This window comes from Herpailurus yagouaroundi, unplaced genomic scaffold, assembly GCF_014898765.1.
Source record: "Herpailurus yagouaroundi ecotype Mexico unplaced genomic scaffold, PumYag 140, whole genome shotgun sequence".
Lineage (NCBI taxonomy): Eukaryota > Metazoa > Chordata > Mammalia > Carnivora > Felidae > Herpailurus > Herpailurus yagouaroundi.
The window spans coordinates 64,191,784-64,216,455 of record NW_024412395.1 but is presented as its reverse complement, the minus strand read 5'-3'; the positions used below and the strand labels follow the sequence as shown (position 1 = coordinate 64,216,455).

The window sequence follows — 24,672 nt, the reverse complement described above, 5'->3', positions numbered from 1 at the left end:
TTATTTCTTATTATACTTGATTTTAAAGGTATGTAATTGCAGGCTGCATGCTGATTCCCATAAAATTGCATGGGGTAAAGTGGCAGAACAACCATGTAATTCCAAATGTTGCCCTCCCTAAAAAATTCTTTTATTTTTTGTCCTCTTTACTACCTTTATTATTATGATATATACATGGTAAAAACTTGTAAATAACTTAGAAAGTTTAGTAAATAGATACTATAGTATTCTAGTCTCATAATATCCACACACATATTCAAACAAATGCCGAGTAATGTTCAAATTAGAACTACTATTCAGCAAATACATCCAACTTGTTTTAGCCCCAATCATGTACATTTTTCATAAAATCTTTAAATAATGTAGTATACTCAAAATAACCTGAATTACTATATTGATCCTAAAAGTATTTAAACCTTCAAAATTATTTTCTCTATCAATGAGATGGGCATCACAAATATACCACTTACATAAAAAATAATCATCATTAAATAGTAGTGTTTGTTTGTTTTTTGGGGTTCCTCCCTGCCAAGTCCCTGAGTTTGTGTGAGACCTTGAGAGAAGACAGTATGGCTACCATGTTCTACAGCTAGGTAGGCTGCTGAGTAACAACTGAAAATATAAATTATTTTAATCAAGCAAGTAAAGTTCATCTAAAATAAACTTCCCAGAGAAGGTCACAATAGGCTCACTTGTGCAGACACTCCTGACAACATCCTGCTGAGAGCAGAATCAGCCTCCAAAGAGTGTCAACCTAAATAAGATCATTCTGGGAAAATCACTGGGTTTTTCAGAGACAGAGAAGAGTCAGATAAACACCACAGTAGGGATCTGTACAAGCATAAGAGATTTTAAAGGGAGTCATTGCTGAGAAACATGCTCTAATACTGTCTACTTGATTAAACCATTCAGCACTTTTCATTGTGCCTTGAGGCTTAAATATAATTGTATGCCATCACTGAAGCATCACAGTGGTATTTGATATTTGGAATGTTGTTCAAAAAGAATGCAACTGATAAGAATCATTTTAAGGCTTTTGCATTCTCTTAAGAAATGCTTTCTCTCAGAGAGTCATTTTATAGCTAGATTTCATAAATGTAAATGAAACCATTCTAATGGGGAACTGTAGAAAATTATAAATGTATATATATCCACTTATCTGTAACAGCTGTTCACTTTGGCTTTACCTTTGTTATTTTCTATTTTTTTTCTACATTATTGTCATACAATCTTTGTCCTTTCTGAGTTCACACTGTTCCTTTCAACTTCACTGACAGTTATTTTTTTCCCTTGAGAGCAATCAATGTTTACCATACCTGGCTACACCTTGTGTCTTCCACTGATAAACAATGACTTAAACGCCAATGTCAAGCAATGTCATTCAACACATCTGTTTCATTAATGCAAATTGTGATGGCAATCTGAACCCTCCCCTCTGATTTCTTATTACGTAACTACAGAAGCAAATTAAAAGGAACATACCATGAGCGTATAAATGATGTGCCCCTACCACAACATCAGTGAACAAAGAACATTTTTTAGAAGTGTCCCCACTAATTTACCTCTACTGATGACTATAGTTAAGAACACTATATTGCAGATTTGAAAGTCACTAAAAAGTATTCACAAATTTCTGTAAAATTTAAATATTATACTTTTAATACTCTGTAGATAATATGACTAATAAAAGAATGTAACTTTATGTGTAAAATAACTTTTAATCTCAAATATTTACTGTATTTGATTTTGGTAAAGTCTGATGGTCTAATCTGTTTTGGGAGGTTGGAATTTGAAAAAGCAGTGCCTAAAACTCAACTAGGCATCAGTAAATGGGAATCTGAGGGACTTGGGGGTTGTTTTCTTTACACACGGATAAGCCACTTTACAGTCCAAGAGTGGAGAACGAGACGAAATTGAAAACATAGAACAATGTTTCATAGCTTTCTTCAGCTTTCACCATTATTCTTCACCTCTTTCAGATTTAATTCCCTGTATGAGGAAACATAGTCAATAGAGTTTTGTGGCACAAGGTACCTAAAATCATTCATCCCTCTGTACCTGAATGATTCTCTGTGGTAGAGGATGTCTTGTTCGGGTGTTTACATGCCCTAACTCAAAAAGTGGAGATGTCTGGGGTATGTATATATCAAAAAAGAGTCATTTTAAAATTTAGGCCCAAAGTTCAAGCTAAAGAATAGAATAATCTCCCAACTGAAAAATAGGCTCAGCTCTTTTATTGTCACTGTTGTTATAACAGATCTATTACCATATAATTGTTCATTTTTTTCTAATCTTCTTAAAAATTCTCAAGAATTTTTTCTGACTACTAGCCAATAATGTCAGTTATGAAATAATGAATCCACTCAGAACATAGAATTTAAATCTAATGAGAGCATGATATCAGTATATTGGTATGGATGGGCAGTACAAAGTTCTGCTTAATCACAAGGAAAACAATTTTGGATATTTAACGTTTCCAATAGTTTTCCAGTACAGTAGATGCTATTACCATTGAGCACTAATGATACATTAATGTGTAAAGGCATGGCCCTCATAGTTCCCATTTAAGTAAAAGCCAGGCTGCCAGATCATTTCTAGTGCCCACAAAAGGAATACATCATGTCCTCAAACACCATCTCAGTCAGACTTCTGGCAATAAGGTGATTACAAGAATAGCAGCTTCCCAACCCGTTTCTTTGTATCACTTCTGAGAGAGGAATTCTTATCTTGATAATCATCCTACATCTTTTGATATAGGTTAAAAAGGAAATGGAATATTTTATTCCTCAAATGTGACCTCGAATATTTCTTCAACTTTCAGATTTTCACAGTGAGCCCAAACTGATAGCAGTATTGTCCTGAAGTTGGTAGTAGCTGGGAAATACCATGTATTTCACAGATAGATATACAGATGTATATATTGCAAGAAATTGCCCATGGGGTCCTCCAGCTCGAATGCACTGGCTTTTATACTAGCTTATATTACTCTTACATAAAAGTATTACTATTCATGCATTCACTTTAGAAATAGCGAAAACAAATCGAGTGAAATCAAAGTCTTGTCCTGTACCTTCTTAGTTTTGAATCATGTGGTACACAACATTCCTAGATTCCTCTGTGCTTAACCTATATTTAGGGAACTCAGCTACCTTCTGAAAATCGGAAAAAAAAATTGATTTATGTTGCAATTTCCTCCAGGAGCTTGAAACAGATTTTCTTGTATGTTACTTTATCAATTTATAAAGTGAATAAATCTAACACTAAAAGTAGATTTTGATCAGGTGTCAATTGTAAAGATTATGAGACAACCAAGACTTACAGAAAGTTTAGACACAGTTTCATCTAAAAACGGGAGTAGATGATCCTTTCTGTTCCCTATGGTCTTCTAGTCTCAATTCAATGTGTGTGTGTGTGTGTGTGTGTGTGTGTGTGTGTGTGTGTGTGTGTGTACGCACGTGTCTCAAGGCAGCTTTTCAGAGAGTAATAATAAACATTTTTAAAGTCCCTTCCTTATATCTCAACCATAAGGTCAATGAGGCTCTAGACACATGTAACATCTATGCTATGTATTGGGTGGAAGAAAAACTGATTATTTTCTGTGGAGTCAAATGGTTATCATGAGAATTGAATATAGTAAGTACAAGGGAAAGGCTAACTATAATACAGTCTAATTGTCTAGTCCTATGTATTTTAGTTAAATAGGTAATAAATAGATGAGATATAGATAAATAGACCAAACATTATATTTTTAGAAAATTGTAATAACTAGATAATGTCTATATAAGAATCATCAATAAGTCTACATTAGAATCAATTACAAATTTGACTTAGAATATTCATTAAGTACAGACACTAACAAACTTTGATTATATCAACTAAAGGCAAAATATCTTTGAGATAAGTAGATAAAAAAAAATTGTGTGATCTATGGGGGCTGTTTTTGAAATGAGAACAATATCTCCAGTTAAAACTCAGTAACTAATTACAATAAATTTTAGCATACACAAATTTATAAAATGATCAATGTAGTAAAATGTTAAAGACTGACGATTGCAGATCTCTTGGAAACAGGAGGATGTGACATGGTTAAATCTACAGCAGTATCTGCTCTTAGGAACTAAGCTTATATTCTCCTAGGCTGGACATTATATAATGATTTTTCATTCCTTCTTTTCAGTTTATGCAAAACATGCAAATAACTTAATAAATTATCCTCTTTTGTTAATTCACTTGCAAAATGGTTAAAGTTCATCTTTACATTATTCTTTTTGGAGAAGTAAAAGTGACTACACATTTTCTAGAATGCCTTATAGAATGCATGATGACCTACACAGTTATCTTTATTTTTTTTAACCAATTGGTGTATCAAAATCCAAGGGAGAAGAAGATAAGAAAGAAGTTATCTCTACCAAATAATTATGTCAATTTTATGAAAGTTTTATAAAATTGATGTCACCAGGGTCTTTAAAGTGTGTGTGACAGTTGACAGAGCACAAAAAAGACTCCCCATGGCATGATTACTGGAGTACCATGGTTATTTGTCCTCTGCTACATCTGGAGTCACCAGTCTGATAAAGCCAGGGACTGTGTTACGATGGACTTTAGGAACAGAGGGACATACAACACCAGGAGACATATTGCTTTGCTTTTTATCTACAGTCTACACTTCCCTTAAGACTAAAGAAGAGTATCTTGGGGTGAGCAAATAGAGTGTAATCATAAACCAACTTAGCTAGAAGGTCTGCCTATTCTGAAGCTAATAGAATAGGAACTTGAGTTGAGGCAGAAGTGTATGGCCCTTGCCACACTGCCCAATAAACTCTATCTCAAATCAAGGTAATAAAAAGGAATCCAAGTTTCTTTTCAATGGACATAAAGACAAGAATATAACTGAAATTCCATTCTTAGTACACCTCTTAAAATTGTTAAAGAGATATCCTAGAGATGATTCTCCCATATTATTGTTTTATCACTTTTAGTAATACAAAGACTTCCAATGCCTAACTTCTATACAACTGAACACTTCAGGAAACTGAGATATTCACTCTTTAATCTCCTAATGTCTTACTTAATAACTTGCTGCCCAAGTAACTGATGTAATTTAGCTTCCCAACATTTAGACAATTATGAGTCAAATGTCTAAGCTAGCATAATTCAGGAGACATTAATTGAATTAATGGTCATGTTCTATAAAGTTTTCTAGAAACTAGGTCCTCTAACTTTCTTCTAATAATCTTGGCAGGGGGGCCTCCATTTTAAGAATATGGATTTAGGAAGACATACACGCACTGGCTTCAATCAATGTCAACTCTCCATATGTTTGCAATTAACTTTCAGTAGATAGTCATTTTGAAAGACTCACTTATCAACAAAAATGACAGAATTATTTCTATCCCCAGGTGAGAAGCATACTGAAAGGCAGACTGCCATGTTTGTCCAGTTACATTTGCCAATTGTCTGTAGCTGCCTTAGATATGAGATGCACAGGATTTCCTTGGAACATAGGTTTTCAAAGAACAAAATAATTTTACACAGAACTCAAGCTGTGAAGCTACTGAATCAATGCAAATGGCTGGTGACTGTAAATATGGTGAAGTAAGTGTGTTGACGTTTTGAAGAGTTTTGCTTCTGATTTTAAATGATGCACAAGCAACTGCCCTTGACACAGAACAGGAATCTAGCACACACTTGGGAGTAGCCCATCAGAACTTGGTGAATTCATGTGGACACCCACTGAAAGTAGATGGAGTGAGATCTCTGAGCAACATCCCTTTGCAATGACCGGTGTAAAATGTGTCAGCAATAAGGGCTATTTATCCTGCCGTGTAGTACAAGCAGCATGCTGCCCCCGTGTGCATCCAAGAAAAGAAATAATTTATTTCAGGACTATTTCGCTTTAATATGCTGCCTTTAGGAAAATGATCAGGTATTTCTTTTCTAAAAAAAAATTTTTTAAGGTTTATTTCTGAGAGAGAGAGAGAGAGAGAGAGAGAGAGAGAGAGAGAGAGAGAAGGAAAGATAGAGCATGACTGGGGGACGGGAAGAGAGAGAGGGAGATACAGAACCTGAAGCAGGCTCCAGGCTCTGAGCTGTCAGCACACCGCCCGATGCAGGGCCTAAACTCACACACTATGAGCTCATGACTTGAGCCCAAGTTGGTTACTCAACTGACTGAGCCGCCCAGGTGCCCAACCAGGTATTTCTGGTTCTATTCTATGATTGGTTCTATTCATTTAGTCTTAATTCGTTCAAAACTATTTATTGAATAGATACCATGGTTCACACGCTTTTCCCGGTGCTTGATACACAACAGTTTGATTCCCGAAATCGTGAGCACGTTGTCCCAGATTCTACCAGTATTCCTAGCAGAGTCGATGTTCAAAATTATTCACTAAATAAATAGTATGAATTCAAATTCAAATTTGACAAAGTTTAATAAAAATATCTCCTGAAGACAACAGAAGACAAACTAATTCCTTTACCTTCAATTTTGAAAGCGAGCTACCCTTCAATTTAGAAATTATGGCAAAATCCTTTGATTAAAAAAAAAGCATTATCATTTTTATCTAAATGTTATCATCATCCCTATTTTATTTTTCTCAAAATTTCTTTCTGGAAATCCATGTATATTTTTTTCTAGCTTTTACTATACCATCTTTTACAGAAAATTATATTAATGAAAGTCTTAAGAAGTCACCTTTTCTATTTCCTGCAAACCTCCTCCTTATTGAATACATTTTAATTCAGTGAACTTCTAAAGACCCCTAAGACATATCATTATCCACCATTTCACCTCTGACTCACTTCTGCCCACACCCAAAAGCTTAATTTTCTTTTCTTTTTAATAAGCCTCTATGGCTAAAAATGATAGCTAAGTAGCAGACAAGAATTCCTATTTGGAGAAATTTGACTTTTGCCTATGCTACCACAAAATAGAAATGATATTCTGTACAACTATTAATCCTCTTGAATTATGAGAAAACAGTAAGAGGGAGAGGTATGCCCCATTTTATAACCTGATAAATATATGAAACTCTAGATCAGGGGCTCTCTACGTGTAGTTCCCCAAACCAGCAGTAAAAGCATCCCCTGACCACTTGCTCAAATTGATTTTCAAGGAACCAGCAATCTGTATTTTAACAAATTCTCCTAGTGATTCTGATTCACTGAAATTTTGATAATCACTGTTCATTTTAGTGCATTATCTCCCTCCTTGATGCTGTAGCATCATATGCTCTTTTAGTTTAAAGAATTACTACATATAAATGTTAAAAAAAGAGCTACTACCCTTTATTAATAATCTGTATTTAAAGGCATTTTTCAGGGTGGCTGGGTGGCTCAGTCGGTTAAGCATCCCAATTCAGCTCAGGTCATGATCTCACTGGTTGTGAGTTTGAGCCCTGCATTGGGCTCTGTGCTGACAGCTCAGAGCTGGAGCCTGCTTTAGATTCTGTCTCCTTCTCTCTGCCCCTCTCCTGCTCGTGTCCGTTCTGGTTCTCTCCCACCCTCCCTCCCTCCCTTTCTCTCTCTCTCTCTCCCTCCCCCAATATAAATAAATATTTTAAAGAATTTTTAAAAACATGGCATCTTTCAATCACTCAGTAAAAGTCTGCACACAAGGTCATTGGGAAGGTAAGGTTTGGTCTGTGTAGAAGTCCTAGGAAAGAACTCACTGGAGAGTCTGGAGGGGCATTATGCAGTTTCTGCAGCAAAGAGGACCATCAGTGGATATCACTGAATCCAACAGTATAAAGTAATATATCATCAGTCAGGAGATTTCAAGCACAAAGTGAATCAGTATGTGAGATATCTTCAGATTTACATTTTTCTTATAATAATACAAGGCCCTAATGTGAACTCAGAATACTCCAATGGAATACAGGACAAACAACCATTTCATTTCAGAAAGTCAGAACTACGTAATTGGTGGAAGTGCCCTACTATGGTTAATTAAGGAAGAAAGAAGTCACAAATTCAGTCTTTTTCTGTGGAACATTAACTTCCAGTGTTTTACAATAGTTTTGAGAGATTTAAACCCTACTTTTCCAATCAACTCAAAGAGATGATAACAAGTGTCTAAACAGTAATACCAGCGTTCTGTTTTCCAAAAACTTATATCAGCCTAGCATGATATAGTAGCAATATACCACAGTGGTAAAGACCAAAGAGTCTATAGCCACACTGACAGGATTTGGATTCCTGGGTCTACTACTTACAAGCAATCATTTCACCTCTATATCCCTCAATTTCCTCACACAGTAATTAACATTTACTGCCTCTTAAGGTTATTATTTTGATTAAAAGAATTAATATTTGTATTTTAACAAAAACCTAAAAACATTTGTAAAGACTAGTACCTGGAACATGATACAACTGATGAAAATGTTTATTAACAAATATATGTCCCACTAATATTCTAATTAGTTTCAAAGCAATAAGTATGTGAACATTTATAGTTAAAAATAAAACTATACATAAAATTAAGAAATGTGGAAGATATAAAAATCTTACAGATAGCATTGCTTTTATTGACCAATCTGACAATTTTTTCCAGGTAGCTTATGTTGAGACAACGCAATTTGCTCAAGACATCATCTCCTTTGCAAAACATTACACATGACTATGAAAAAGGTCAAGAATGAAGGTGTATTTATATTAATTAACACTTCATAGACAACAGGTCCAATGCTTACTGTTCCAAAGACATGAAAATGAATTTATTAGTAGCTGGCCTTGGATTGTTACGATATAGCACTGTGATGCCAATAGATAAAAAATTCTTACTAAATAAATATGTAATCAAATGAAGTATGTTGCTTGTATAAATTATGGGGGTATATTTCTGTTTACAATAACCTGTTTTTGTGATAATGGAGAATCAATATATGACAAAACATTCATGCAAGAAAGTGTATTTTTAAAGGAACCATCTAAAATAGTTATATTTGATTAAAATTTCTTGTCAGTGCCCATATTAAATACAATCCAAGGGAAATATAAGAAATATCATGATGTTATTAAAAAAGTGGCATAAGAACAGACATAATACGTGAAACCCAACCTATGTCCACACAAAGAAACGCAATCAGCTTATTAATATTAAACGACATGACCATTCAACTTTCAATTTAACCTCCATTTCCCACTTGGTTTCTATTTATTCCTCCCTTCCTTCTTTCCTTCTTTCCTTCCTTCCTTCCTTCCTTCCTTCCTTCCTTCCTTCCTTCCTTCCTTCCTTCCTTCCGTCATTTATTTAAAAGAGAAGGAGGAATACCACGAGGGGCAGAGAGAGAGAGAGAAGCGGGACTCACCTGAAGTGGAGCTCGTATTTTACTCCAAGCAGGGCTCATGTTCACCTGATGCAGGGCTCGTGCTCACCCTCCATTTCCCAGTCTTACAAAATGTTTAGTTTTACAATTTTCACATGTTCACTGCATTTACCTTATATGGAAACAGCCAAAACTCTTAACCTTTTTGTTTACACATGTGAATCAACAACTTATAACAACACATCCTATCAAGTTAAGTTTGCTGATCTAGCTACAGCGGCTAGAGAAAAGTCACACCTTTTGTCTTTCTCACTGATAATTTGGGTTCCTGCTTGAAAGACTATCATCAATCCTGTCTAGAGTAAGGCTCTAGTCTTTCCTGTGCTACAGTTAAAGCATCATCCTTATAAAATAGCCCTCTTTCCCGAGGAGTCTAAAGCTGTATCATTGCCAGAACAATCCAGGATTAAAAAAAAAAATCCACTGTCCCATTAAAACAATATTGACACTTACAGATGACAAAGAAAGAAAATACTGCTTACTAGTCACTGCGAGCTCCTCCTCTTGCTTCTGCAATGTCCTTCTCCTATTTTGCTTCTGAAAAACAAAAATATTAAAATCTTAAAATGAAGAAAAACATAGTTGAGGTATTTTACATGATCTGCACATTCAGACTATTACTATTTTCTTATAAATATGGAATGGTTAAACAGTAAAACATTGTGGTGTTGAAACACAAGGGGTATAAAGATACCCATGATTCTCCAACATGAGAGACTTCACTTTAAGAACTGGCACAGTTACTCTTTTCATCCAAAAGAAAGTCTACAGGGAACCATTCCAGAGGGGACATAGCACTGAGAAAAGTGGCATAGAGGAAACACAAAAAAAAGATCAGAAGAAAGAGACAAAAAGCTAATGGGGTAGACCTTAATTTGGGATGAATTCATTGATAAATAATAAGTAACTGGCCTTAGGCATTTTGAGAAAACATTAGAGGAACCCTTATTATTAAAAGAATTAAGACACCGTTATATAAAAATCTGAACTTCCAGCATATACTCATGCAGGGATTAACAATGTTGTGTCATTGGGGAAAACAATTAAGATGGTGATGCTAATACTAATGACAAAACCTTTATGACATGCCAGACACTATGGTAGGCAGTTTACAGACATTATTTCATTTTGTCTTCAAACACTTAATCCCATTCTGTTATCCTATCCTGCAGACACCAACATTTACGGTTTACTTGCCCACGATCACCAAACCATTAAGGACAGAGTCTATACTAAGAATACATCTAACACCAAAGCCAGTGCTCTTAAATCATTAAACAACAAAGGTATGGTTTACTGCAGAATACCATGGGGGGGAAAAAAAAAAAAAAAGCATTACCAAAACCCTGACAATGAGCAATGGAGTTTGACAGGATGAGAATAGATGGCACATTTTTACCTATATCTGCTGCACAGGTATCTCTGCAGGTATAGAGTAAGAAGCTAGAAATAAATATAAGAGTACCATGTATATGGTTTATAATTTGTCGGATAAATTATCCTGTTACATAAACGCCATACTATTCTCACTCTTTACAGTTGATGTATCCATTCCTTTAATCTTTTTGTTAATTTGAAAAGTCTTGAATTAAAGGTAAGAATTCATATAGCTCTCTGGACCTAAAGAACTCCAATTTACTCTTGCCTCCAAAATTCTGGTACACAGAGTACACACATAAGTCCTACTGGTTTTAGAATGCTGTCTTATCACGTTCATAAAAGATGTTATCATTCATTACCATTACAGAGCATGTTATTTTATATTTTCTAATCTTACTAAACTTTAACTCCTTGAGGGCAATCTATGTACATAGGAGGCAATCTTCATCAAAGGTGTTAGATGCTGTCTAGAGATAATAAGCTCACTTCTCTAGTTTCCATGTGCATGGTACAAGCAATGCAACTGTCCCCTCTACTTCTCTTGTCGCTTTCAATCTTGACCGAAGAAAATAAGTCCTGTACAGTGCTTACAGTCACAACCACATTCACAAGGCAGTGAAATAATCAAACAAATTTTGCCTGGTTTATTTATTATCTTTAACTTGTACAATTTAAATCCCGGATTGAAATTTAAACATTTTAAATTTCAGTTTATACTATGAGTTTTGTCAGTGAGAAAAAGTATAATAAAATAACCATCTCTCTCAAACTTGCATGCTCCAAATATTGGGATGAATGGCCAGCTATTCCTAATAATAATATTGAGAAACATTTGTTGGTGGCTTACCATTTATCAGGCGTTATGCTGTATTTTACTAATTCTTAAACATTTTAAGAGGTGCCAGCCATTATTATTCCAGTTTTACAGCCGAAGTGCATGTGACTCAGACAGAGAAAATCATCTGCCATGATGTCTTACCCAAGATTGTACTCTTAGTGAATTGTAATTGGAGCCAAGTCTTAAATCTAGGCAGTTTGTCAATAGGATTCATGTTCTTATCCACTCTGCTCTCTTGCCTCTCATTTGAAACTCTTTTCCATTAATTTCTAGAACATGGATTGCTCATGAGTCTCATCATATCTTTACAAAGCAAACTCACTACCATTGTTTCCACTGTCCGTACTGGTCTATTAAAAGCTATAGTAACATTTTTATGATTACTTCTCTGGTCTACTACATATACTAATTGATCACACATACTTCCAGTCCTAATAATCTATATTTCAATGACCTCCAAATCTAGATATCCACTGTCATATCCATCCTCTGTTTCTATATTAAATTGTTCTCTTTCCACATATCTGTTTTACTACTTCACATAGACCTCTCAGATTAAAAGTGTCCAAATTCAAACTCATTCTACCCCTCCAACTGTCTCTTGGCTTTCCTACGTCACTTATGGGATACTAACATCTGCCATTCTATGGCGTAAGTACACCTAGCCTGGAAACCTAGGAATTATCTTGGAATTTACCTTCTAGAGTTTACAAACTAGGTCTCCATTTTTCCCACCCAATTTATAACCAAACTCTCTTCATACTACCTCCTAATATCTCTTTATCCCACCTCTTTCAGTGAATTAAGATTGATTTGGTACAAGTCCTTGTTGTATCTCACTTGGATAATTAAAACTGTGCCCTATGGTTTCCTCTTGTTTCCATTCTTTGTCTTCTCTAATTCAGATTGAGGAATAATCTCGAACTCAAATCTTAGTCATTTAGTTGCTGTAAAACACTCAACAACCTTAACAGCTATAAGATGTTGAGTTTCTAAGTTTGGCAGAGTATTTGTGGACCTTGCCTCTCTTATTTACTCAGTATAATTTTTGCTTGCCAGTTCTGCCCTTGAATCTGATACTTCATTCATATTGGACTGCTTGAAATCATCCATATTCAACGTCTTTGCACAGGCTATTGCATATATCTAAATTCTTTTTGTCCCTTTCTTTACCTAGGAATGCATTTGTTACAAGTGGCAATAATTACATACAGTCATCCCTGTTATTTATTTTGTGACCATTACATGTACTAATGTTATGTCATTGCTCAAAATGAATTGTAATGATGTTTTTATTTATGTTACTAGATATAAAGTTACTTCAGATCATGGACCTTTATTCATCTATTTTTTCTGGCAGTGCCTACAAATGCCATAATAGGCACAAAATAAATATTTATTGAATAAATAAATAACTGGATGTTCTGGACTTCAATATATAGACAGGAAGAAATTGATTCTGTATCAGTTCCACTGTCATAAATAAATATAAATGTATTTTGCTTATCACTCTTTAAAGTAAAATAATACTTTCCTTTAATAACGAGTTTTATTTCAATTTTATTGTACATTACTTAAATTATTTTTGGTGAAAAAATATTGGGTATGTGTCTATTCAATTACTATAATTAGAATATTTAAAGTAGTATTAAATCAAATAATCTATGTAACAACACAAATTCAGGTACATAGTAAGCTCTCAAAAAATGTAGCTGAATGATATTACCTAAAAAGATACGTTAAAAATTTTCATTTCTTAAAATATTAATTGAATTTAGACATATTTGTTTTCAAGAAAAATGTGATCATAGGGTTTGCTTTAAAATTCTTTAACAAATGCAGAGGAGATGTAAAAGAAAGCACTTACCTTCAAACAGCCACTGCCTAAATTACCCAAATACAATATCTTCAATATAGCACATGAAATAATTCTAATAACCCAATGTCTAGTCCTCTAACTAGTGAAGTAAACTAAGTATAAAGATTCTAGGTCATTAAGCGGACATATAGTCTGTCACCATATGTCACTTTCAAACATAATTTGATGCGCTATTCCAAAAGAAACATAAGCCATATGCATAAAATATTCCAGAAAGATAGTCTCTTTCAACAGTTGTTAAAAATAATAAAACAGAGGTGCCTGGGGGGCTCAGTCAGTTAAGCATCCGACTTCGGTCATGACCTCATAGTTTGTGAGTTCAAGCGCCTCGCAGACTCTGTGCTCACAGCTCAGAGCCTGGAGCCTGCTTTGGATTGTCTCTCTCTCTCTGCCCCTTCCCTGCTCATGCTCTGTTTCTGTCTCTCAAAAATAAATATTAATTTTTAAAAATAATAATAAAACAGTAGGCTCAAGTGTTTGTTGCCTAATGGATACTGAATAAAATATTGTTAAACTATTCTGCAATAAAGCAAGATCTATTCAGATGAAACACAAAAGTATATATGGTAAATGACTATTCGGTATCTTTACAAAAAATGATTGGATTTTCAATTGCATTTAAAATGACTATTCAAATCAATAGCCTATTATTTTAGAGGACATAGTCTATTTCATAAATATGGTGCATGATAATTAAAAGCGCTGCTGTCAATAGGCTGAAGGTTAATTGCAAAAGCAGCTGGAAGGCCAGTGTTGGCTGGGTAATATTCAAAATTAACAGTCAAGTGTAATGAACATTTGTGCATGTGCAGTAAAGGTTTCAAAATCAATCTCACATTGAGTTGAGGGTTATTGTAAATGTTTTCCACAAATACTATGGACAAATATTAAAATATCTGTGAAGCTACAAGCAGCTAATCATTCAAAAGCTCAAAAATCAATAAATACCACTGTTTAAGTATGGCTATGTAAATTTTCAGTATTTCCCAATGAACTCCACTATTAGATAATATGATCTTCTGCAGATTTACTATAATTCTTAACAATTCATATGATTCACATAAACTTTTAAATAAAATTGATATTTTGGTTTTACCTGGGATGAACTCAGAAACAGAATTGTAAAAGCCAGAAAAAGGGAAGTATGAAAATAAAGAAGAGATGTAATCTAATTATAAGATTGCTTTTATTTATTGAAGTTTTATGATTATAATGGGGATCAGGGGTTTATATTTGCTTTATTGACATTTGAACTACAAAATAATGCATTTAGATCAGATAATGCAGTGGCACAAAGGAAAAAAACAGATTTTCTTTCCACTATTTCAAATTCCATATCTTCTCAAAGGTAACCATCATCATAATTTGGTAACCATTGTACGTATTTCTCTCTGTACATGTAAACATTTGAAAATGTATGCATATGTTTTTATTTTCCTGCAGTGAAAAAAATATATACATAGCTCTGCCACTTGCTGGTTTATCATATGAAATGCACATCACTCCTAAGTGAATAAATATAGATATAATCAGCCTATATAATCAGTAAATATAAATATAACTTCTAATTTTAATGACTGCTTAATACTTTGCACTATGGCCATATCACAGATTTTTAAAAATTATTTCCCTATTTATGGACATTCAGATTATTCTCCAGTGAATCTTTTTTGCATTAAAAATAATGCAGCAATAAACACATCTAAGTGCTTAGGGTACTTGTTTACATCTCTAAGATTTTTAAAGGTGAAACCCCTAGGCCAAAGGATATACGTGTTTAAAAAATTATTAGTAAATACTGTCAAATATTTTCTAAATGTAAAATACAAATTTTTACCATTAATATTTATCATGTCTAATTATTATTCAAGTATTATCCAACATATTAGGTAGATTTTAGATATTATAATAAGATAGGGCAACCAAATAGTAAAAATATATGAAAACAGTAAATTATTTTAAATGATTAAATATTTAATATTTAATGATATTATTGCATCATTTCGTATATTTAGTAACCCAAAAAATTCTATTAAAAACATTAGGATTAATAACTGAATTGTCAAGGTGTTTGCATTAAAATGAATATGCAAAACTAAACTGTTTTTCATTTTACTACCAAAAGCCACTTGACAATGGTATTGAAAATATAACTCTTGGGGCGCCTGGGTGGCACAGTCGGTTAAGCGTCCGACTTCAGCCAGGTCACGATCTCGCGGTCCGTGAGTTCGAGCCCCGCGTCGGGCTCTGGGCTGACGGCTCAGAGCCTGGAGCCTGTTTCCGATTCTGTGTCTCCCTCTCTCTCTGCCCCTCCCCCGTTCATACTCTGTCTCTCTCTGTCCCAAAAATAAATAAACGTTGAAAAAAAAAAAAAAAAAAAGAAAATATAACTCTTTCACAACAGAAATCAAAAATATGAAAATACCTAAGATTAAATTTAATAATTAAGATGTGACTTATATGAAGAAAATAATAAATTAATATAATTACACTGAAGATTTAAAAGCTAAACAAAAGAAGATATCATGCTTAATGTGAAACATAAAAACATAAATCTTCATATTATATTATTCATTAAGGGGTGCCTGGGTGGCTCAGTCAGTTAAGCATCCAACTTCGGCTAAAGTCATGATCTCACAGTTCGCGGGTTCGAGCCCCACATCGGGGTCTATGCTGATAGCTCAGAGCTTGGAGTCTGCTTCAGATTCTGTGTCTCCCTCTCTCTATGCCCCTCCCCAACTCGTGCTCTGTCTCTCTCTCTCAAAAATAAAAAAACATTAAAAGAATTATATTATTAAGACACTTTTTATCTGAATCTAATGTGTTATGTTTAAACTGATTAAATGACTAAAATGATTAAAATGTATGAAATAATAAATATAAGAAAAATGTAAAAATTTTCAGACATAAGATAGATGCTACACCTACAAGCTATTACAAGTTATTACAAAGCACTGGGGGAGTCAATTTGTTAACAGCTTTTCACCCAGGATTAGATTATAGTCCATGCCAAGCAAGATATTTTAGAACCAGAGGATTAAAATCATACAGAATATTTTCTCTGACCAACTAGACTAATTAGAATTTGGACGTTCAATTTTTAACTGTTTGTAACCAAATTAAAATGAAAATACAAAATATCAAAATTTGTGGGATTTATAGCTGCAAATTCCCCTTTAGGAAGGAAGATCATTATAAGACCACTGTCTTTACCACACTACACATATATACACAGTTTATTAGCATAAGAATAAGCAAATTAGTGGAACAGAGTAACAACCAGAAATACAACGATTAATATGGAAATATACCCATGAATATAAGAAAATAAGGGATAGAATTTTAAAATAAAGTTTGATTTTATTAGGAAAGGACAGTGTGTGCATGTGTGTATGTATATATGTATATATGCATATATATGTATATGTGTATATATATGTGTATATATATATATGGCCTACATTAGCTATAAATTAGGGAAAATGTTTTATTATCATATAAGATTAACTATATTTAATAATTACTTTAAAAGAATATTTGTATTATATTTTATTTATTCTTTAAAAAAATAGAAAAACCAGAACTCATAAAGGAAAATATTGATAGACTCTATACAAATTTTAAATTACTCAATGACAAAATATATCTTAAGGATTTTATTTTTTTCTTTTTTTTTTCAATATGTGAAGTTTATTGTCAAATTGGTTTCCATACAACACCCAGTGCTCATCCCAAAAGGTGCCCTCCTCAATACCCATCACCCACCCTCCCCTCCCTCCCACCCCCCATCAACCCTCAGTTTGTTCTCAGTTTTTAAGAGTCTCTTATGCTTTGGCTCTCTTCCACTCTAACCTCTTTTATGTTTTTCCTTCCCCTCCCCCATGGGTTTCTGTTAAGTTTCTCAGGATCCACCTAAGAGTGAAACCATATGGTATCTGTCTTTCTCTGTATGGCTTATTTCACTTAGCATCACACTCTCCAGTTCCATCCATGTTGCTACAAAGGGCCATATTTCATTCTTTCTCATTGCCACGTAGTACTCCATTGTGTATATAAACCACAATTTTTTATCCATTCATCAGTTGATGGACATTTAGGCTCTTTCCACAATTTGGCTATTGTTGAGAGGGCTGCTATAAACACTGGGGTACAAGTGCCCCTATGCAGCAGTACTCCTAATCCCTTGGGTAATTTCCTAGCAGTGCTATTGCTGGGTCATAGGGTAGGTCTATTTTTAATTTTTTGAGGAACCTCCACACTGTTTTTCAGAGTGGCTGCACAAGTTTGCATTCCCACCAACAGTGCAAGACTGTTCCCGTTTCTCCACATCCTCGCCAGCATCTATAGTCTCCTGATTTGTTCATTTTGGCCACTCTGACTGGCATGAGGTGATATCTGAGTGTGGTTTTGGTTTGTATTTTCCTGATGAGGAGTGATGTTGAGCATCTTCTAATGTGCCTGTTGGCCATCGATTGACAGGATCATATGGTTCTTATCTTCTCTTTTATTAATGTGATGTATCACATTGATTGATTTGTGAACGTTGAACCAGCCTTGCTGCCCAGGAATAAATCCCACTTGATCATGGTGAATAATTATTTTTGTAAGCTGTTGATTTTGATTTGCTAGTATCTTATTGAGAATTTTTGCATCCATATTCATCAGGGATATTGGCCTGTAGTTCTTTTTTACTGGGTCTCTGTCTGGTTTAGGAATCAAAGTAATGCTGGCTTCATAGAAAGAGTCTGGAAGTTTTCCTTCCTTTTCTATTTTTTGGAATAGCTTGAGATGGATCGGTATTATCTCTGCTTTAAACGTCTGGTAGAACTCCCCTGGGAAGCCATCTGGTCCTGGACTCTTATTTGTTGGGAGATTTTTGATAACTGATTCAATTTCTTCGCTGGTTATGGCTCTGTTCAAGCTTTCTATTTCCTCCAGTTTGACTTTTGGAAGTGTGTGGGTGTTTAGGAATTTGTCCATTTCTTCCAGGTTGTCCAGTTTGTTGGCATATAATTTTTTACGGTATGCCCTGATAATTGCTTGTATTTCTGAGCGATTGGTTGTAATAATTCCATTTTCATTCATGATTCCATCTATTTGGGTCATCTCCCTTTTGTTTTTGAGAAGCCTGGCTAGAGGTTTATCAATTTTGTTTATTTTTTCAAAAAAACAACTCTTGGTTTCATTGATCTTCTCTACAGGTTTTTTTAGATTCTATATTGTTTATTTCTGCTCTGATCTTTATTATTTCTCATCTTCTGCTGGGTTTAGGCTGGCTTTGCTATTCTGCTTCTATTTCCTTTAGGTGTGCTGTTAGATTTTGTATTTGGGATTTTTCTTGTTTCTTGAGATAGGCCTGGATTGCAATGTATTTTCCTCTCAGGACTGCCTTCGCTGCATCTCAAAGCATTGGGGTTGTTGTATTTTCATTTTCATTTGTTTCCATATATTTTTTAATTTCTTCTCTAATTGCCTGGTTGACCCATTCATTCTTTAGTAGGGTGTTCTTTAACCTCCATGCTTTTGGAGGTTTTCCAGACATTTTCCTGTGGTTGATTTCAAGCTTCATAGCATTGTGGTCTGAAAGTATGCATGGTATGATCTCAATTCTTGTATACTTATGAAGGGCTATTTTGTGACCCAGTATGTGATCTATCTTGGAGAATGTTCCATGTGCACTTGAGAAGAAGGTATATTCTGTTGCTTTGGGATGCAGAGTTCTAAATATACCTGTCAAGTCCATCTGATCCAATGTATCATTCAGGGCCCTGGTTTCTTTATTGACCGTGTGTCTAGATTATCTATCCATTTCTGTAAGTGGAGTGTTAAAGTCCCCTGCAATTACCACATTCTTATCAATAAGGTTGCTTATGTTTGTGAGTAATTGTTTTATATATTTGGGGGCTCCTGTATTCGGCACATAGACATTTATAATTGTTAGCTCTTCCTGATGGATAGACCCTGTGATTATTATATAATGCCCTTCTTCATCTCTTGTTACAGCCTTTAATTTAAAGTCTAGTTTGTCTGATATAAGTATGGCTACTCCAGCTTTCTTCAGACTTCCAGTGGCATGATAAATAGTTCTCCATCCCCTCACTTTCAATCTGAAGGTGTCCTCAGGTCTCAAATGAGTCTCTTGTAGACAGCAAATAGATGGGTCTTGTTTTTTTATCCATTCTGATACCCTATGTCTTTTGATTGGTGCATTTAGTCCATTTACATTCAGTGTTATTATAGAAAGATATGGGTTTGGAGTCATTATGATGTCCGTAGGTTTCATGCTTATAGCGATGTCTCTGGTACTTTGTCTCACAGGATCCCCCTTAGGATCTCTTGTAGGGGTGGTTTAGTGGTGACGGATCCCTTCAGTTTTTGTTTGTTTGGGAAGACCTTTATCTCTCCTTCTATTCTAAATGACAGACTTGCTGGATAAAGGATTCTCGGCTGCATATTTTTTCTGTTCATCACATTGAAGATCTCCTGCCATTCCTTTCCGGCCTGCCAAGTTTCAGTAGAGAGAGCAGTCACGAGTCTTATAGGTCTCCCTTTATATGTTAGGGCACATTTATCTCTAGGTGCTTTCAGAATTTCCTCTTTATCCTTGTATTTTCCGGTTTCACTATGATATGTCGTGCAGAAGATCGATTCAAGTTACGTCTGAAGGGAGTTCTCTTTGCCTCTTGGATTTCAATGCTTTTTTCCTTCCCCAGATCCGGGAAGTTCTCAGCTATGATTTCTTCAAGTACACCTTCAGCACCTTTCCCTCTCTCTTCCTCCTCTGGGATACCAATTATGCGTATATTATTTCTCTTTAGTGCATCACTTAGTTCTCTAATTTTCCCCTCATATTCCTGGATTTTTTTATCTCTCTTTTTCTCAGCTTCTTCTTTTTCCATAATTTTATCTTCTAGTTCACCTATTCTCTCCTCTGCCTCTTCAATCTGAGCCGTAGTTGTCTCCATTTTATTTTGCAGTTCATTGATAACATTTTTTAGCTCCTCCTGGCTGTTCCTTAGTCCCTTGTTCTCTGTACCAAGAGATTCTCTTCTGTCCTTTATACTGTTTCCAAGCCCAGCGATTAATTCTATGACTATTATTCTAAATTCACTTTCTGTCATATTGTTTAAATCACTTTTGATCGGTTCGTTAGCTGTTGTTATTTCCTGGACGTTTTTCTGAGGGGAATTCTTCCATTTCGTCATTTTCTTTTTTTTTTTTTTCAACGTTTTTATTTATTTTTGGGACAGAGAGAGACAGAGCATGAACGGGGGAGGGGCAGAGAGAGAGGGAGACACAGAATCGGAAACAGGCTCCAGGTCTGAGCCATCAGCCCAGAGCCTGACGCGGGGCTCAAACTCACAGACCGCGAGATCGTGACCTGGCTGAAGCCGGATGCTTAACCGACTGCGCCACCCAGGCGCCCCCCATTTTGTCATTTTCGATAGTCCCTGTAGTGGTACGGGACTTCAGGGCACTTCCCCTGTGCTGTCTTGAATAACTTGCGTTGGTGGGCGGAGCTGAAGTCAGACCTGATGTCTGCTCCCAGCCCACCGCTGGGGCCACAGTCAGACTGGTGTGTGCCTTCTCTCCCCCTCTCCTAGGGGCGGGATTCACTGTGGGTTGGCATGGCCCGTCTGGGCTACTTGCACACTGCCAGGCTTGTGGTGCTGGGGATCTGGCATATTCGCTGGGTGGATCGGCAAGGTGCACAGGGGCGGGAGGGGCAGGCTCAGCTCCCTTTTCCTTCAGAGATCCGCTTCGGGAGGGACCCTGCAGCACTGGGAGGGAGTCAGACCCGCCAAAGGGATGGATCCACAGAAGCACAGCGTTGGGTGTTTGCGTGGTGCAAGCAAGTTCCCTGGCAGGAACTGGTTCCCTTTGGGATTTTGGCTGGGGGATGGGCTAGGGAGATGGCGCTGGCGAGCACCTTTGTTCCCCACCAAGCTGAGCTCTGTTGTCTGGGGCTCAACAACTCTCCCTCCCGTTGTCCTCCAGCCCTCCCGTTCTCCGAGCAGAGCTGTTAGCTTATAACCTTCCAGTTGTGAAGTCCCGCTTGCTGTCTGAACACACTCTGTCCGGCCCCTTCACTTTTGCAAGCCAGACTCGGGGGCTCTGCTTGGCTGGCGGGCCGCCCCTCCTCCCTGGCTCCCTCCCACCAGTCTGTGGAGTACACACAGCCTCTCCGCCCTTCCTACCCTCTTCAATGGGTCTCTCGTCTGCGCTGGGCTCCGGAGACTCCGTTCTGCTAGTCTTCTGGTGGTTTTCTGGGTTATTTAGGCAGGTGTAGGTGGAATCTAAGTGATCAGCAGGACGCGAGGTGAACCCAGTGTCCTCCTACACCGCCATCTTTCCAGGAGCACCCCATCTTAAGCATTTTAAAAGACAAGTGACAAATTGTAAGAAAAGATCTGTAACACATCTCAGAAAAATGCATATATCTTTAATATATATAGCTGGCAAATTAACTTTGGAATATTAATAAAATACTGAAATTCAAATAAGGAATTTTCAACAAATAAGAAAGTCATTCAGTTTTACTGGTAATCAAGTAAATTTCACTTAAAACAGTGATATACTTTTTGCCCTAAATATTGGCAAATTTCAAAAACTGATAAAATCATGTTAGCATGATTAGTTGGAATTTTCTTTCCTCAACCATATCTATGTGGGATGTTAAGGATGTAAAGTGGCATTTGAAGCAAAATAAACTTGGGAGCAAGAGCAAGAATAGATTTTAAGTACTTAGAAAACACAAACCAGTGATTCACAAGACTGGACAGCTAAAAATAAAGGCAGCCACAGAAAAGACAGTGAAGCAGAGAAGCAATCATATCAGGAGTAGGTCAAACTTGACCTCAATAGCAGCTGTTTAAAAATAATAATAAAATGTAGGGACCCATCATGCAGAAGAAAATTGCTTCAACTTCCCCAGCAGGGCACTATAACTACTAGTTACCAGGCAAAACAATCTCAAGGTATCCCCAGGGCCCGCAATTCACCACCCCACAGGGAAATAGCCTCTAAACATTTTCTTCTCCTTAGAAAAGTGAAGTATAGTTGAATTTGTCTGGCTCTGTAACCAGACAGATTGCATTAGAATCCCTGATTGTCGCCAAGCCTTACTTTCTTCATCTAAAAAAATGTAGACGTTATCTACAATATGAGGATTAAATAAAGGAGCAGTGAAAATCAATGACACAGTGCCTGCAAGTCACTGTGTCCCAAAAGTCAACTACCCCACCTTCCCTGTTGCCTGTGCAGATCCAGTTAAACATCAAGGATGCTCTATACATGTCACGTATGTAGGTGAGTAAGCCAATTAGCAAACCCTTTGACTTTGCATCAATTGACAGACTCATTTGACAAAACATCAGAAAAGTGGGTTTTTTTAGTAAGTCTGTCTACTGAGTTAAAAAATAAAAAAACTTAGCATTTATATTTCAATCTTACTTTTACTTAAATGATTCATTTCGGGCTTATTATCCTTATTTCATTCTTAGGTACAGTCACAAAAACCTTGCAGTTGGAGTTTAAAAAACTCCATACGAGTCTCACCCTTTTATTTTAGTTTATTTTTTAAAGTTCATTTATTTATTTTGAGAGACAGAACATGAGCAGGGGTGGCGCAAAGAGAGAGAAAGAATACAAAGCAGACTCCGGGCTGCCAGCACAGAGCCTGATGTAGGGCTTGAACCTACAAACCATGAGATTATGACCTGAGCTGAAACCAAGAGTTGGATGTGTAACCAACTGAGCCATCCAGGTGCCCCACAACTGTTTTTTAGACGTAATCAGCTAACATCTCTCACCCATGACCTGTTCAATACGAAAGAGGTCGTAAGAGTTACTTCACCAGAGTATTTTAATCATCAGAAGAAATATTGTCTATAAAACTCTTCTTTCAGCCAAATATAAAGTTCCTTCCTTTAGTTTGAATTCCCCTAGAAACAAATATTGAGATATAGATTCTAGAGAGGATCATTTTTGGGTGACACATATAAAAACAAAAACAAATACTAGGAGTGGAAAGAAGCAAGACAGTGAAGGGGAGAAGGCACTGTTGCAGATTAAAGGCGGCCACAAATTTTTAAACACCTATCATTGAAAGGTGGGATCTATCTCCCTGCTCTTTCAATCTGGTGGGAGGAGAAAGGGCTAGGACTTTTCTGATCAACTGAATATAGCAGAGGGATGCTTGTGCCAATATCAAAACCCTAAAGGACTTCCAGCTTCTCTTGAATGTCTTGCATGTCTTGCATGTCTCTTGAAATACTTGGTCTTATGGTGTTAAGCTGCCATGTCTGAAGTCCAACTACCTGTTAGAAAGACCAGGTGGAGAGGCTGATAAATGATGGGGGGAGGGGGGCGGGGGGAGAGACCCAGCTAGACCCAGCCTTCCAGCTGTCCCTATCAAGGCACTAGGCATGTGAGTAATTTATTTTGGATCCACTACACCAGCATCACCACTAAATGTCCCCACTTGATACCAAATAAATCAAAGATGTATAGCTGGGCTCTGCCCAAATGTGTGCCTCACAATATTGTGAATTGTAGTGAAGCTGTTGTTTTAAGCCATGACATTTAGAGAAGTTTGTTAGACAGTACTAAATACTCCACACAATAGCTAAAAATAGCTCATCATCAATCATCAAGCCTACTGTCACTATGGGTGTATAGAGCTCAATTCCATGGGAAAATTCTAGGCAACAAAGTCAAAGACCTTAGAGTTTAACCTTAGAGATAACCTAACCTTAGAGTTATCCCACCTGAAGGAGAGAGAGCTGAGGTATTCATACGTACACTATTGGCTGAATGTCAATTCCTGGGCTACCAGTGAAATCTACAGTAGCACACAACCTGGAGTGTTGAATCCCAAGAGATACAGGGGCAGCTAATGGTGTCTGCTACTGTCCTATACAAATAGAGTGTTTTGGCAGGCTTCCCTTCGTCTTCTTTCAGATAACAAACTTCTACCTTGCTTGGTCATGATCCCAGTGTTTCCTTCTTCTTTTTTTTAATCATCTTTTATAAATCCTAAAACAAAAGTGCTACTATCCTCACCAAAACAGAAAAAAAACTGTAAATATTGCATTTGTAAATTTTAGTTCCCAGTCTTAACTGCCTTGAATTTTAGAACAATTAAAAGCTAATGGTCATATTTATAAAAATGACTCAAACTTTTGATTGTCTATCTCTTTTGGGGCTGCTTGTGTTTATTTGTATAGACGAATGGTTATGGACAC

At 36.1% G+C, this 24,672-nt stretch overlaps 1 long non-coding RNA gene across 1 annotated transcript; it reads left to right on the top strand.

Annotated features, from left to right (window-relative positions):
* Nucleotides 1–394: 394 nt before the first annotated feature.
* LOC121030793 (uncharacterized) lies at nucleotides 395–8,808 on the top strand. The gene is made up of 3 exons (XR_005790415.1): nucleotides 395–593; nucleotides 5,400–5,595; nucleotides 8,555–8,808. It is a non-coding gene; the product is annotated as an uncharacterized LOC121030793 (long non-coding RNA).
* Nucleotides 8,809–24,672: the final 15,864 nt, after the last annotated feature.